This window comes from Meles meles, chromosome 19 (genome assembly GCF_922984935.1).
Source record: "Meles meles chromosome 19, mMelMel3.1 paternal haplotype, whole genome shotgun sequence".
Classification (NCBI taxonomy): domain Eukaryota; kingdom Metazoa; phylum Chordata; class Mammalia; order Carnivora; family Mustelidae; genus Meles; species Meles meles.
Genome location: NC_060084.1, coordinates 25664190 through 25678385, shown reverse-complemented (window position 1 = coordinate 25678385; position 14196 = coordinate 25664190). Strand labels below are relative to the sequence as shown.

Below are 14196 nucleotides of genomic sequence, written 5' to 3'. Positions count from 1 at the left end.
GTAGAGTTTCGGGGAAAGATTCTTGTTTTTTTAAAATTGCTTCTGAAATCACTGCATTGTTGTTAGGAAAATGTTCATTTTGTGGATAATGGGAACATAATTTGCATCCCCATGCCTGCCCTCCCTCAGAGACTCGGGGCTTCATGCTGCTTGATACAGCAGTTACGAGATTTCTCTGTATTATCTTCTTGAACTGTATTGACTTTCCAAAACCCCTCTTTCAAATCAACAGTCACCTGTGTTTTTTCAAAGTTTCCTCTGTATCACCTCAACCTCCTCTTTCCCAAAGGACAGAAATCAGACACATGGTGATCCCAGGCTGTGTCTTTAATATTGGGAAAGGCATGACTCCAGGGCGGAGACTATGGAAGAGGGTCCTAACAAAGTGCCTTATCCTGACACTTTTCTTCCATGGATCCCATGGCATAATGCAAGATTACTTAACCTTGGTCCTATTAATATTCTGTGCTGGATAATTCTCTGTTGTGGGAGGCTGCCCTGCCCCTTGCAGGATGTTTAGCCGCATCCTGGGCCCCATGCCCTAGATGTCAGTAAGATCTTCTCTGCCCCCCGTTGTGACAACCAAAAATTTCTTCCGACATTGCTAAATGTCCCCTGGGATGGGGAGAGGGGAGCAAACTCACCCTGGATTGAGAGCTGCTAACATATTTACGGTCTGGGCTTTAGTGTCAGGCAGACCTTGGTAAAATGTGACTGTTGATCAGCTCTGGGGCTTGAGCATAGTTAAGTGATCCTTTAGGCCTCAGTAGCTCCATCTGTAAACTAGAGATGTGATTACCTACTTCATATTCTTGTTCTAAGGTTTAAAGAAACAAAGCCCATAATAGCACAGTGCCCCTTATTTGGGATTTTAAACCAAGATTTGGAATTGGGGTTTTGCTCCATAACTTACTAGAAGGTCCTATTTTTTTGAAGATCAGTTTCTTAATATGATAGTTAGGGTCATGGTAAATATTTGATGGGTTCCTATAAGGATTAGAGAGAATTTTGTAGAGCATTTGTCAGCTAGTTAGTGCTCTAGCTAGTTAGTGCTCTATGTATTGTAAATATTTTATTTATATTTTTAAGAGTTTAAACATTTCTGTGGTTAGTTAATTTCTGTGGTTAATCATTTGTTACTACATTACAATAACATTTTCCATTAAAAATGTTATCATCTGGGGCACCTGGATGGCTTGTTTTGTTAAGTGTCCAACTCTTGATTTTGGCTCATGTCACCATCTCAGGGCTGTAAGACTGAGCCCAGGAGAGAGCCTGCTTGGGATTCTCTCTCACACTGTCCCTCTCCCCTCTAAAAAATGTTATCATTTATATACAGTAAAATCCACTCTTTATAGTGTACAGTTCTCTGTTGACAATTGTATATTGTTGTAAACACTACTACAATCCAGATATAAACGGGATCCCCCTCCCCAAACTCCCTTATGTTCCTTTTTAGTTAACCCCTCTCTCTAACTATTGACAACCATTCATCTATTTTCTGTCCCCGTAATTTTCTTTTAAAATTTTGTTTATTTATTTGACAGAAGACAGGCAAAGAGAGAGGGGGAAGCAGGCTCCCCGCAGAGCAGAGAGCCCAGTGTGGGGCTCGATCCCAGGACCCTGAGATCATGACCTGAGCCGAAGGCAGAGGCTTAACCCACTGAGCCACCCAGGCGCCCCATTCCCGTAATTTTAAAAAATAGTTTATTTATTTATTTTTAGAGAGAGCGAGCACAAGCAGGGGGAAGAGCAGAGAGGGAGGGAGAGGGACAAGCAGACTCCCTGCCAAGTGTGGAGCCTGAGGCAGGGCTGGAACCCATCACCCTGAGATCAGGATCTGAGCTGAAACCAGGAGTTAGACGCTCAAACAACTGAGCCATCCTGGACCCCTCTATAATGTTTTGATAAGAATATTAAATAAATGGAATCTTATGGTATGTAACATTCCGACTCTGGCTTCTTTCACTTAGCAGAAGGCATTTGAGATTCATCCATCTTATTGCATGTATCGATTCTATTTAAAAAAATTGCTGAGCAGTGTATCACTGTGTAGAATCCCAGAGTTTGCTGATCCCTTCCCCAGCTGAGGGACATTTGGTTGTTTCCAGTTTTTGGCAAAGATGATGAAAACTGATGTAAATGTTTGTGTACAGATTTTTGTGTGAACATAGATTTTCATTGCACTTGGGTAAATAGCTGTAGTGGGACTGCTGTGTTGTCTGATAGTGTATACATCCAACTTCATAAGAAACTGCCAAACTGTTCTCCATAGTGACAATACCATTTTGCATTTTTGCCAGGAATATATGAAAGTCTTAGTTGTTCTACATTCTTACCAAATCTTGGCATTGTTAGTTATTTTCTCCTTTTTAGCCATTCTCATGGGTGTATGATAGTATCTCCTTATGGTTTTGATTTGTACTTACTTAATGATTAATAATGTTATGAGTCTCTTCACGTGATTTTTGTTTGGTCTTTGCATCTTCTTTGGTGAGGTATCCAAATCTTTTGCCCATATCTTTTCTTCTGTTATTTGTTTTCTTATTACATTTTGAAAATTCTTTGTGAATTCTGAATGCAACTTTTCTCTCAGATGTGATTTGAAAATATTTTCTCCCAGGCTACAGGGCTTTTCACTCTCTTAACATTGTTGAATAGTAGAAGTTCTTATCTTTGATGGAATATAATGTACTGACTTGTTCTTTTATGGGTATTGCATTTGTTATCATATCCAAGAAATCTTTGCCTAACCTTAGGTCACAAAGATTTTTCTCCTTTGTGTTCTAGACCTTTATAGTTTTGTATTTTATATTCAGGCCTATGATCCAATTAAAAAATTTTTTCTAAAAAATATTTTATTTAGGGGTACCTGGATGGCTCAGTTGGTTAAGCGTCTGCCTTCGGCTCATCAGGTTATGATCCCAGGGTTCTGGGATCGAGCCCCACATCGGGCTCCCTGCTCAGTGGAGAGACTGCTTCTCCCTCTCTTTCTGCCTGCTGCTCCCCATGCTTGTGATCTTTCCATCTCTCTGTCAAATAAATAAATAAATAAATAAATAAATAAAATCTTAAAAAAAAAAGAGATTTGGTTTATTTGAGAGAGAGAGAGAGATTGAGATTATGAAGAGGGTGGGGAAAAGCAGAGGGAGAGGAACAAGCAGGCTCCCATTCAGTAAGGAGCATAATACAGGTCTTGATCTCAGGACCCTGGCATCATGACCTGAGCCAAAGGCAGATGCTTAACTGACTGAGCCATCTGGGTGCCCCCTAATTCTTTTTTTTAAGATTTATTTATTTGGGAGAGGGAGAGAGTCTGAATGGAGGGAGGGGCAGAGGGAGAGAATCTTCAAGCAGACTTCCTGCTGCGTGAGGATCCCAACACTGGGATCCATCTCATGACCCATGGTATCATGGCCTGAGCTGAAACCAAGAGTTGGATGTTCATCCGACTGAGCCACCCAGGTGCTCCCCTATGATCCAATTTGAGTTAATTTTTGTATAGGGAGCAATGTATGGATCTAAGTTCTTTTTTTGTTGTCTGTTTTGTGTTGATTTTTATATTTTTTATATATTTTTTATAGCAATAGTTTTTTGTAGCAATAGTTTTTTTTTTTTTTTTTTATAGCAGTAGTTACGGGAAGAATATGATTTCTCCATTGACTTACCTTTGCATCTTTGTCTGAAATCAATTGACTACATATGCAAAATCTATTTGTGGACTTTTTATTCTTTTCCATTGATCTATGTATGTATACTTTTCTTCAGTATAACATTGCTTTGACTATTATAGCTTTACAGTGATCTTGAAATCAGGTAGTATGGGTCCTACTTTGTTTTTATTTTCAAAACTTGTCTTGACTATTCTGATATCTTTGCATTTACATGCAATTTAAAAAAAATTAGCTTTTATAAAACTTTCTCATTGGATTTTTATTGTATATATCAATTTGGGAAAGATGACCTCTTAACAATGTTGAGTCTTCCAATTTGTTTACATGGTATGTATATCTATTTATCCAAATATTTTTGATGTCTTTAATCAGTGTTTTGTATTTTTCAGCATATTTATAGTTAATACATTTTATCTTGAAGCATTTTTTCTGGTGTTGTAAATGATTTTTTTTGCAAAATTAAATTTTTAATACTTTACTGCTAAACTATAGAAATACAATTGATATTTGTATGTTGACGTTGTATCATGTAACTCTAATAAATTCATTTATTCTATTAATTTTTCTTTTGACAAATTCTTGATTTATCTATGTAAACAACTTTGTCATCTGTGGAAGGAGTTTTATTTTGTCCTTTCTAATCTGTAGTCCTGTTATTTTTCTTATCTTATTACATTGGCAAGGGTTTTCAGTACAATGTTGAATTGGAGTAGTAAGAATGGAATTCTTGCCTTGTTCCCAATCTGAAAGGCATTCCACCTTCATCATTAGAACATCAGAAGCTATCAGGCTAAGAAAATTCCTTTCTATTCCTAGTTTACTGAGAGTTTGTACTATGAGAGATTTTGAATTTTGTCAAGGCCTTTTCTGCATCTATCAAGATTATCATATGATTTTTCTTTAGTCGGTTGATGTGAATTATATTGATTTTCAAATATTGAATCAGTTCTGAATTGAGATATATTCCATAATCCTTTTGATTTATTATTGATTTTACTCACTAATATTTGATGAAGATTTTTGTATAGTGATCATGAGTGATATTGTTCTGTAGTCTTCTTATAATGTCTCTTTCATCTCTGTCTCTGTCAGAGTACTGTTGGACTTATAGAATGAGTTAAGTATTCCTTCCTCTTCAGTTTTCTGGACAATTTTGTGTAGAGTGCTATTATTTCTTCCATAAATGCTTGATAGAATTCACCAACCATTTAAACCTGGAGTTTTCTTTGTGTGAAGACTCTTAACTCTGAGTCAATTTCTCTGAGAGATACCAGGCTACTCAGGATATGGATGTTTCCTTTAGTGAGCTTTGTTTGTATCTTTAAGGAAATTTGTCCATTTCATCTGAGTTGTCAAATTTATTGGCATGAAGTTATTTATAATATTTCCTTATTATCCTTTTCAATTAGCAACCATCATGCCTCAGATAAACCTCATTGGCTACGATACTGCCACTGCACAAAGCTCCTTATCCCTTAAATGACTCCTATTATCCTTTTAATATCTAAAGAATTTGTTGTGTCATCGCCTTTCTCATTCTGATATTGGTAATTAGCAATTTTTTCCTTATCTGTCTGACAGATGGTTTGTTAATCTTATTGATATTTAAGAACAAACATTTGGGGGCGCCTGGGTGGCTCAGTGGGTTAAAGCCTCTGCCTGCGGCTCAGGTCATGATCCCAGGGTGCTGGGATCGAGCCCCACGCTGGGCTCTCTGCTCAGCAGGAGGCCTGCTTCCTCCTCTCTTTCTGCCTGCCTCTCTGCCTGCTTGTGATCTCTGTCTGTCAAATAAATAAATAAATCTTTTTTTTTTAAAAAAAGAACAAACATTTGTTTTCATGTATTTTTGTAATTTTCCGTTTTAAAATTTTTTGTTGAATTTTATTTTTTTATATTTTATTTTATATTATATTTTATTATATAAATTTATATATATATTTATTTATATAATTTATATATTTATAATATATATATTTATATATATTTATATATATTATATATATATTTATAATATATTTTATATTATATTTTATATTTTATTAATTTTATTTATTTATTCATTTGAGAGAGAGAGTGAGCATGAGGTGTACCATGAAGTATCACCAACCGAATGGCTCTAACAAGAAATTTATTGTCTAATAATTCTGGAGGCTAGAAATCCTAGTGTTGCCAGGGTTGGTTACTGCTGAGGGCTATGAGGGAAAGTTCTGTTCTAGGCCTATCTCCTTGGCTTGTAGATGGCCATCTTCTCCGTATGCCTCTTCACATCATCTTTTCTTTACGAATGTCTGTCTCTGTCCAACTTTCCCCTTTTATAAGGACACTGGTTATATTGGATGAGGGCTCATTGTAAGGACCTGATTTTAGCTTGACTAGGTCTATGAAAAATCTGTCTCCAAACAAAGATATTTTCTGAGGTACTGAGGCTTAGGATTTTGACTTTTTTTTATGTGTGTGGGGGAATTCAACCTATAACGTCCCCACCATAGGCTTCACATTCCTCTAGCTTTTCTTTTCATTTAAGGTAGGGGCTGATTGGCCAGATGGTTTTTCTCAGTATGTACTCCACAATCAGCTTGAGGTCTTTTCTGTTGCCTCTCTCTAGCAGTAGATTACTATTAATACTTGATTCTTGTTAGCCTGGTGGTGGTTACAGAGGAAGGGTCATATTTTCTGTTGTTATGTTTAAGCCTTAGTATTATATAAGCGCTCTGTTCTGGGTCTTGGGGATGGAGTCTTCTAGGAATTCTCCCCTCCCTCACAGCTAGAGGTGATCTCTAATGGTATTTGTCCAACATATGTTCTGGCCCCTTTCCCAGGAGTAGATTTTTTCTGTTCCCTTCCCTCAACTGCAATGGATTTTCACCTATGCCGTAGAGATGATAAGACCTAATACATTTCTCTATGAAACAGGTATGATAATAACCATAGCCACTCTACAGGTATGTTTTATGATAAAATGGTATGAATTAAGTATAAAGCACCTTAATAATAGTTAATAGATAGTTGCTTATTGTACTTCACTCAATAGTGTTTTTCTCCATATTTTCATGTTCTTCGCAAGCTTGAGTACCTACCTTTTACATTTCCATCTAAGTCATTACGAGGGCAGCAATTACAATTTGTGAACACAATAACTTGCATAAACAAATTTCACAGTAACAGAAATGATATTATTCAGTGTTCTATTTGGTTTAAATTCTATTCAGCATTACATAATGGAGATGAGCTTTCCATTGAGCCTTTCATGTTGGCAGTTGGAATATTATGATAGAGTGCTCCAGGAGCAATGTTTTTGTCTGGTGAGATATTTGCACAGGGCAATGAAAATAAGGAAAATCCAAATTACAGTTTAAAGTAGAGGTCATAAACAGGAGAGTGAATTGCAAACCTGGAGGCTATTGAAGTTAAGACCCCAACCACAGGCAAAATAGCCTGATGGCATTTAAACAAATGCTGTGGACATTTTGAGGATTCTGTGGCAAATACAGGTGAAGTGCATGTGTAGGGAGTAATATGGAGAATATAGGAAGAAGGGGACATTGTGATGGTGAAGTAAAGGGTGTGATTACCTACATATGTGCTCTGCCTTAGAAAGTTTGTGGCTCATCAGTTCCATCTCTAGGATTTGAGCAAAAACAGATGAATGTGAATTTCATCTCTTTTCATTCTGCTATGTGGGCATGCAGAATGGTAGCTGGAAAAAAAAAAGGGAAAGTACATGGTGAGTGCACAAGGAATGATATTTATTTCTGGTATCCATGATACAGAGAAGGCTTAAAGGTGATCTACCTCTTGATTCCTTAATTCTGTAGTCGAAAAGGAGATTAATCATTTTTTAGGTAATTAATAGGAGCACTGAACCTTTTGTTCACATATATACAAATCATTAACAGAGCAAAGTACCAGCTGGAGACAGGTGATTTTCCAACTCCTCCAGAGAATTCTTTGATGATGGATATTTTTCAAGTTTTCAAGCTGCATTTTTTAACTAATGGAAGTAAAAAATGGGAAGTGAGTTTTAACTCTGTGTTTAGATATCTCTGAGTCATAGCATCGTCTTAGTAGAGTGTCCCAAGTGATCTATTCCATGGATTTTATGAATCAGCTCATTCTTCAGGCTCCTTTCAAATCCTTATCTACCTAATTCAGCATTCAGTTTTTCCTATGCACTCTCTTTCTTTTCTATTTTCCCAAAACAGCAATAGGCTGTGGCCAGGATTGAGTAGCCAGCTCATATCCCTTATATTTTCTCATATCAGATTCACTCCCCCAGTGACTGGGTCACCCTTTAGGAACAGATGTATCACCAACCCCAAATTTGGGCCATCTTTACGTTTTCAAATGTTGCTGCTGGTCTTCAGGTTTGGAACCAAGTGAATTTCTCTGTAGAATATTTGGAAATACTTGCTTTGGGGGAAAAATGGCATTCATTGGGCTTACAGAGTTTCATCCATGAAAGCCAATCTTTGTAAAGAATCCTTCCTCCCTCCTTCCCTCTCTCCTTCCTTTCCTTTCCTTCCCTCCTTTCCTTTCCTTCCCTCCTTTCCTTTCCTTCCATCCTTCCTTCTTCTTCCTTCATTTCCATTAGCTTTGTATATCCACTATGTGCTAAATTCAGTAACCATTTGGTTTCAAGGAGTGAATACTCTTCAAGCATGTTTGAATCACAACAAAGAAGGGTGTAAAAGTAGCAAAAGGATACAAAATTAGATTTCATAAATGTCTGGAACTAATAAGTTAAAAAGCCAGTGGGAGTTGTGGTAGTTTTTCTCTTTCCTCTCCTTTTCCCTCTTCAAAACAAGTGCTTATCTCTGGTCTAAGACTCCACATGGGAAATAAAGTAGGTAGGTGATGTGTGTAGGAGAAAATGATTGGCTGTCTTCTGGAGATGGCACCTGCTTTTTTGAGATTGGAAAGATTGTTTCTCTAGCTCTTTCTTTCTCTTTTCCTGTACCCAAGATCTTGATTTACAGGCTTGGCTTCCTTTCCAGTAGTCATGTAGACTCTTGGGAATAGGACAGAGAGTTAGTTTAACCTTAATTAATTAGTTAATTCAACAAATATTCCCTGAATTCCTTCTTTGGGCCAGGTACAAATTCTAGGTTCTAAAGATACAGAGAGGAGAAGACAGAGTGTCTACTGTCAAGGAGATGAGAGTTAGTTAGTAGTAAAACTCCATGAGTTGAGTAATAGTAAGAACTTTTTATTCAGATTTATGGAGGGAAACAACTCCCCCTTTTTTCTGCAAATTCAAACTTTGTTCTTACAAGTGCTGGAAAAGTTCTGCTTGAATCTAAAATAGTACAGCTGTCAGTAGGACATGCTGATGGTCAATTGTACTAAAATAGTTTCTTTTGGGTGTTCTGAATACTCCTGAACTCAAGAAAACGGAACTCATCATTTGCCATTACTTCTTACCTCTCAATACACAGTGGCATGCAAACACATGCAGAAAAAGGCATTTCACCCACTTGTCCACATTATAAACTTAGGAGATATTCTCAACTTTCCATGTTCAATTGATCTAGTTCATATAGTTCTTTTTAAAGTTTTGCTAATGCATAATCTCTCAGATCTGTTTCCTCTTCTTTACCCTTTCTGGTATCATTGTCAGACCTTCATTACCTCTTACCTAAATCACTGTCATAGTCACCTAACTGATCCCCCAGCTTTCAATTCATGTTCCTTTCATCCATTCTCCAAGAGCAGTGCCTCACAGGCAGTGGTTATTGTTAAAGTTGAAAAAAAGGAGCTTTGGTGCATTAGTTCCCTTGTTCCAAATTACCTTGATCTTAATGGCTGGGGAGATCTTTTCTTCTGTTTGGCCATTTCTAGATTTCTTTTTAGTGTTAAGATGGTGGTATGATTTATATTTCTACTTATTGAAAAAAATTAACACTTTTAAATGAATTGTTTTGTTTACTAAAATCTCATATGAGGGATGCATGGGCAGCTCAGTCAGTTAAGCATCTGCCTTCAGTTCAGGTCATGATCCTGGGATCCTGGATCCCAGTTGGGCCTCATGACCTGAGCTGAAGTCTCAGTTTTGTTAATTGTTTTGTTTAAAACTCTCCTAGGATCCTTTTTTAGAGGCATTTAATATTATCTTCTTTGTTAGACCATAATGGTCTGGACATCATAAATCATACTGTAATTACCTTTGTGTCCTTCCTCAGCTCTTAATACATCAATTAGCTTATAATGAGTAACTTAAAATGTTTGATAAATGGATGAATAAATAGCTAACACTGATTATATACTTACTACAGGAAGGTTAGTAGGTCAGGTGTGGGTTGGGGTTTATAAAAGAATGAGATGTGGTCATTAGTGTTAGGTACTCCTCTGTGTTGTTGCAAATGCCTACAAACAAAACAGAAATTATTTTTGCATCCTCTACTATTTAAAATAATATGCCAACTCCGTATTGTTCCCCAAATACAGAGAGTGGCGGAGGGAGGGAGATGAATTGTGAAACCTTGCAAGGTAACTACTTTAAGAGGAACAGTGCTTGGGGCGCCTGGGTAGCTCAGTCAGTTAAGCGGCTGCCTTCAGCTCAGGTCGTAGTCCCGGGGTCCTGGGATCGAGCCCCGCATTGGGCTCCCTGCTCAGTGGAAAGCCTGCTTCTCTCTCTCTCTCTGCTGCTCTGCCTGCTTGTGCTCTCTCTCTCTCTCTGTGTCAAACAAATAAATAAAATCTTTTAAAAAAATGAGGAACAGTACTCATTTACACATGAGTTCTGGTCTATTTGTTCTATTTCCAGCATGACATGGCAAGACTTTAAAACATTTGTATGGTGGGGGACATGGGTTATTTGCAGGCAGTGTTTATACAAACTGAATTTCCAGTACTTCAGATAAGAAGGCTGAATGCAGTCTGAGAAGCAAAGCAAAATTATAGAGTAAGGTGAGGACAATGTCCGGAGCACAGTTAGGGCTCAAAAATATTTGCTAGGAAGGAAGAAGGAGGAAAAGAAACAAGCTGAGGCAGCTATCATGTGTCTGAATAAACAGAAGCTACTAAGTAATAGCAGGACCGAAAAAGGGTCAATAAATGTGAACCAAAATTGGAGACCCAGAAGGCAAATGAGATATCACTATTTTAATTATTAATTTATTAACAATACTTTAGCAGCTTAATGTGTTTTTCTTCTTGCACCAAGCACCTCATGTGGATTAACAAATTTATTATTTAGTAGAGTACTTAATTATTACCATTATAATTGCTTTATAGATGAAGAAATTAAGGTTTGGAGGGAAAAGAAGTTTGCCAAAGCTCACACAGCTAACACATGGCGAATATGGTGCCCTGTCCTCTACAGAACACGGATTCTTACGTTATTTGGGATGAGAATCTTCCTAGATGACACAGATGCCTATCATGCCCAGGCCACATCCCCTCATTAAATTTTTTTTTTTAATTTGAGTATAGTCGTTACACAGTGTTATGCTAGTTTCCAGTGTACAACATACAGTTCAACTGCACTATATGTTACATTGTGCTCACAGGGATAACTGCCATCTGTTACCATATGTTGCTATTACAATATCATTGACTATATTCACATGCAGTGTCTTTTATTCCTGTGACTTATTCATCCTGTGACTGGAAGCCTGTACTTCCCAGTCCCCTTTACCCATTTAGCCCATCCTCCCGATTCCCCTCCTCTCTGGCAACCATCAATTTGTTCTCTGCATTTTTGGGTCTCTTTCTGCTTTTTGTTAGTTAGTTTTTTTGTTTTGTTTTGTTTTTTTTTTAGATTCCACGTATGAGTGAAATCGTATGGTATTTGTCTTTCTCAGTCTGACTTATTTCACTTAGCATAATACCCCCTAGGTCTCTCCATGTTGTTGCAAATGGCAAGGCATCTTTTTATGGCTGTGTAATATTCCACTGTATATATATTCACACCACATCTTTATCCATTCATCTATCATTGGACACTTGGGTGCTTCTGTATCTTGACTATTATAAATAATGTTGCAATAACTATAGGGGTGCAAGTATATCTTTTCAAATTCCCATTTTCATTTTGTTCCCTCAACCCATTTTTTTTTTTTGAAAGATTTTATTTATTTGACAGAGATCACAAGCAGGCAGAGAGGTAGGCAGAGAGAGAGAGGAAGGAAAGCAGGCTCCCTGCTGAGCAGAGAGCCTGACGTGGGGCTCGATCCCAGGACCATGAGATCATGACTTGAGCCGAAGGCAGAGGCTTTAACCCACTGAGCCAGCCAGGCGCCCCCCTCAACCCATTTTCTTTCAGCTCAGCTGAGGTGGGCAGTTCCTGTCCTTGTCCCCATCCCACCTCAAGTATGTAGGCTATGGTCTCTTTCTGTTTTCTGCCCTAGAGGTTTTTCTAAAGCCAGCAAAGGACAGTCAATTTCTTATAGGCTCAGCCCAGGCATGCAAGGGAACAGTACTTCACCAATGGGGAGTGAGAGTTGGTTGAAATTTGCAGGTGGACAATTCTGTCCTTCAGGCAACAATTCTGAGGGGCTTTCTGCAGAGGTGCTCAGAAGTTCCCTGGTGGTTTTGAGCTCTTGCCAACTCAGAAGTAAATAGCTCAATAACCCATCTCTCTTTTTCCCTCCTTCCCTATTCTCATCCTTCCATACTCCTGCTTCTGAAATCATCTGCACTCAACTCCTTGTCTCAGGCCCTGCTTTCAGAGGAACCCAAATCTAGTCACTAGTTAATCAGACCCAAAGTCATATCAAGTGGTATCTTAACAGACCACAAGGGATCTGAATCTGTGAAGCCATCAATATCATTGCTTGAGAATTATGCCTTGTACAATGGGGAAAGATGTGTTATTGTTATTACGATTTTTTAATTTTAAGTAGGCTCCATGCCCATTGTGGAGCCCAATGTGGGGCTTGATCTCACGACTCTGAGTTCAAGACCTTAGTTGAGATCAGGAATCTGACACTCAACCAGGAGACCTCCGACAGCTGTGTTTTTTAAAAGCCCACTTTAATTCTTTTTCTTTTTTTTTTAAAGAAAGGTAGAGCCCAAGCGGGCAGTGGGGGGTGGGCAGAGGGAGAGAGAATCTCAAGCAACCTCCATGTCCAGCATGCAGCCCAATGCAGGGCTCAACTGCAGGACCCTGAGATCATGACCTGAGCCAAAATCAAGGGTCCAATGTGTAACTGGACCGAGCCACCCAGATGCCCCTAAAAAGCCCACCTTTTGACCTTTCAGTAGTTAAAATCATGTGGCGCTATTCCCTTATCTATGTTCATGTAATGGGGATGCATGGGACTGATTTCTAGGACACGGTGCTTACTTAGGGAGCAAAGTTGAGAGGAGATAAAGGCAGCAGCTTCAAGTCGATTTTTGGGTCGCTTAATGGGTCATAAGTGTTGGTGGGCACAAGGGGGCAGCCTCACACCAGGCTCTCGGGAAGAGTGCCTCTGCTCCCCGCTGCTGTTGCTGGGGCTGCCGCGGCGGCTTTTTTCCTCCTTACGTGCACAGTAAGTAAATCTCAACAGTTTTGTGGAAGCGGATTGATTTTTTTTCCTTTTTCTTTATGAAGGACTTGAGTGAGGGACCAGGGTTCACTCTGCAGCACATCACAGGAAGTGTGTGTCTCCGCATCTCACCTCTGAGGGCCTTTTGATTACAGGGAAGAGGCATCAAGTCCAACATGCTGCGTCCAAGGACACCGAGAGTTGCCTCCCGTCCCTCCCGTCCTTTGAGTACTGTCAAAGAGCTGCCGGGTGCGAGGGGAAAAGCACATGGCTCCTCCTGGAAAGGAGCCGGGTGGACTGTTCTTTTGGAAAACGTCTCCCTTTTGCTTGGGTGACCTCATCCAGTCTTGTGACTTTTAGTAGCATCTCTGAGGACGATGCCTCAATCCCCAACATCTTCCCAGAAACCCAAATTTATGTATTTTTGTATTCAGTGATCTAGCTGGTATCTCACGTGAGTGTCTAATAGGCATTTCAAATTTGGCGAAAAAGAGCTATTTCTAATCCCCTCATTTACTTCTGTCCCATGGCCTATTTTTCCTATCCTGTAACAGCCATCACCACTCACGCAATCACTCATGGCCCAAATGCAATGGTGGTGCTCCTCTCCTCTTGTCTCCCCTCTTCCCACATGTAGCCAATTCCTATGCAAGTTCTGTTGATCCTCCCTCCATCTCCACTGATGCCCCACTCTCATCCCTTATCTGGTCCCCTGCTGCAAGCTGCTTGCCGGACTGCCCCTTTCCCCCTCAATCCAGTCTCGACATGTATACCAGGATAATCTTTACAAAAAGGAATTCAGAGCATTCCTCTGCCCAAGACCCTCCAGTGAATTCTACAGCACTTGTAACAAAATTCACACACCTTATCATGCACGTATACAGTCCTATATTACCTGCCCATGGCCTGCTGCCCCTGTGTCAGCTTGTACCATTCTCCTCCTCCCTCTCTTGGTTCTAGAAGCCTTGGTCTTCTCAATGTTCTTAAGCAGCCTTGGGTGTTTGTACCCACTAGTCTCTTCTTTTATCCTCTTTCTTCTGGTCTTCACATGG

At 39.1% G+C, this 14196-nt stretch overlaps 1 pseudogene; it reads right to left on the bottom strand.

Annotated features, from left to right (window-relative positions):
- Window positions 1-5013: 5013 nt before the first annotated feature.
- On the bottom strand, window positions 5014-5140 carry LOC123931984 (annotated as a pseudogene).
- Window positions 5141-14196: the final 9056 nt, after the last annotated feature.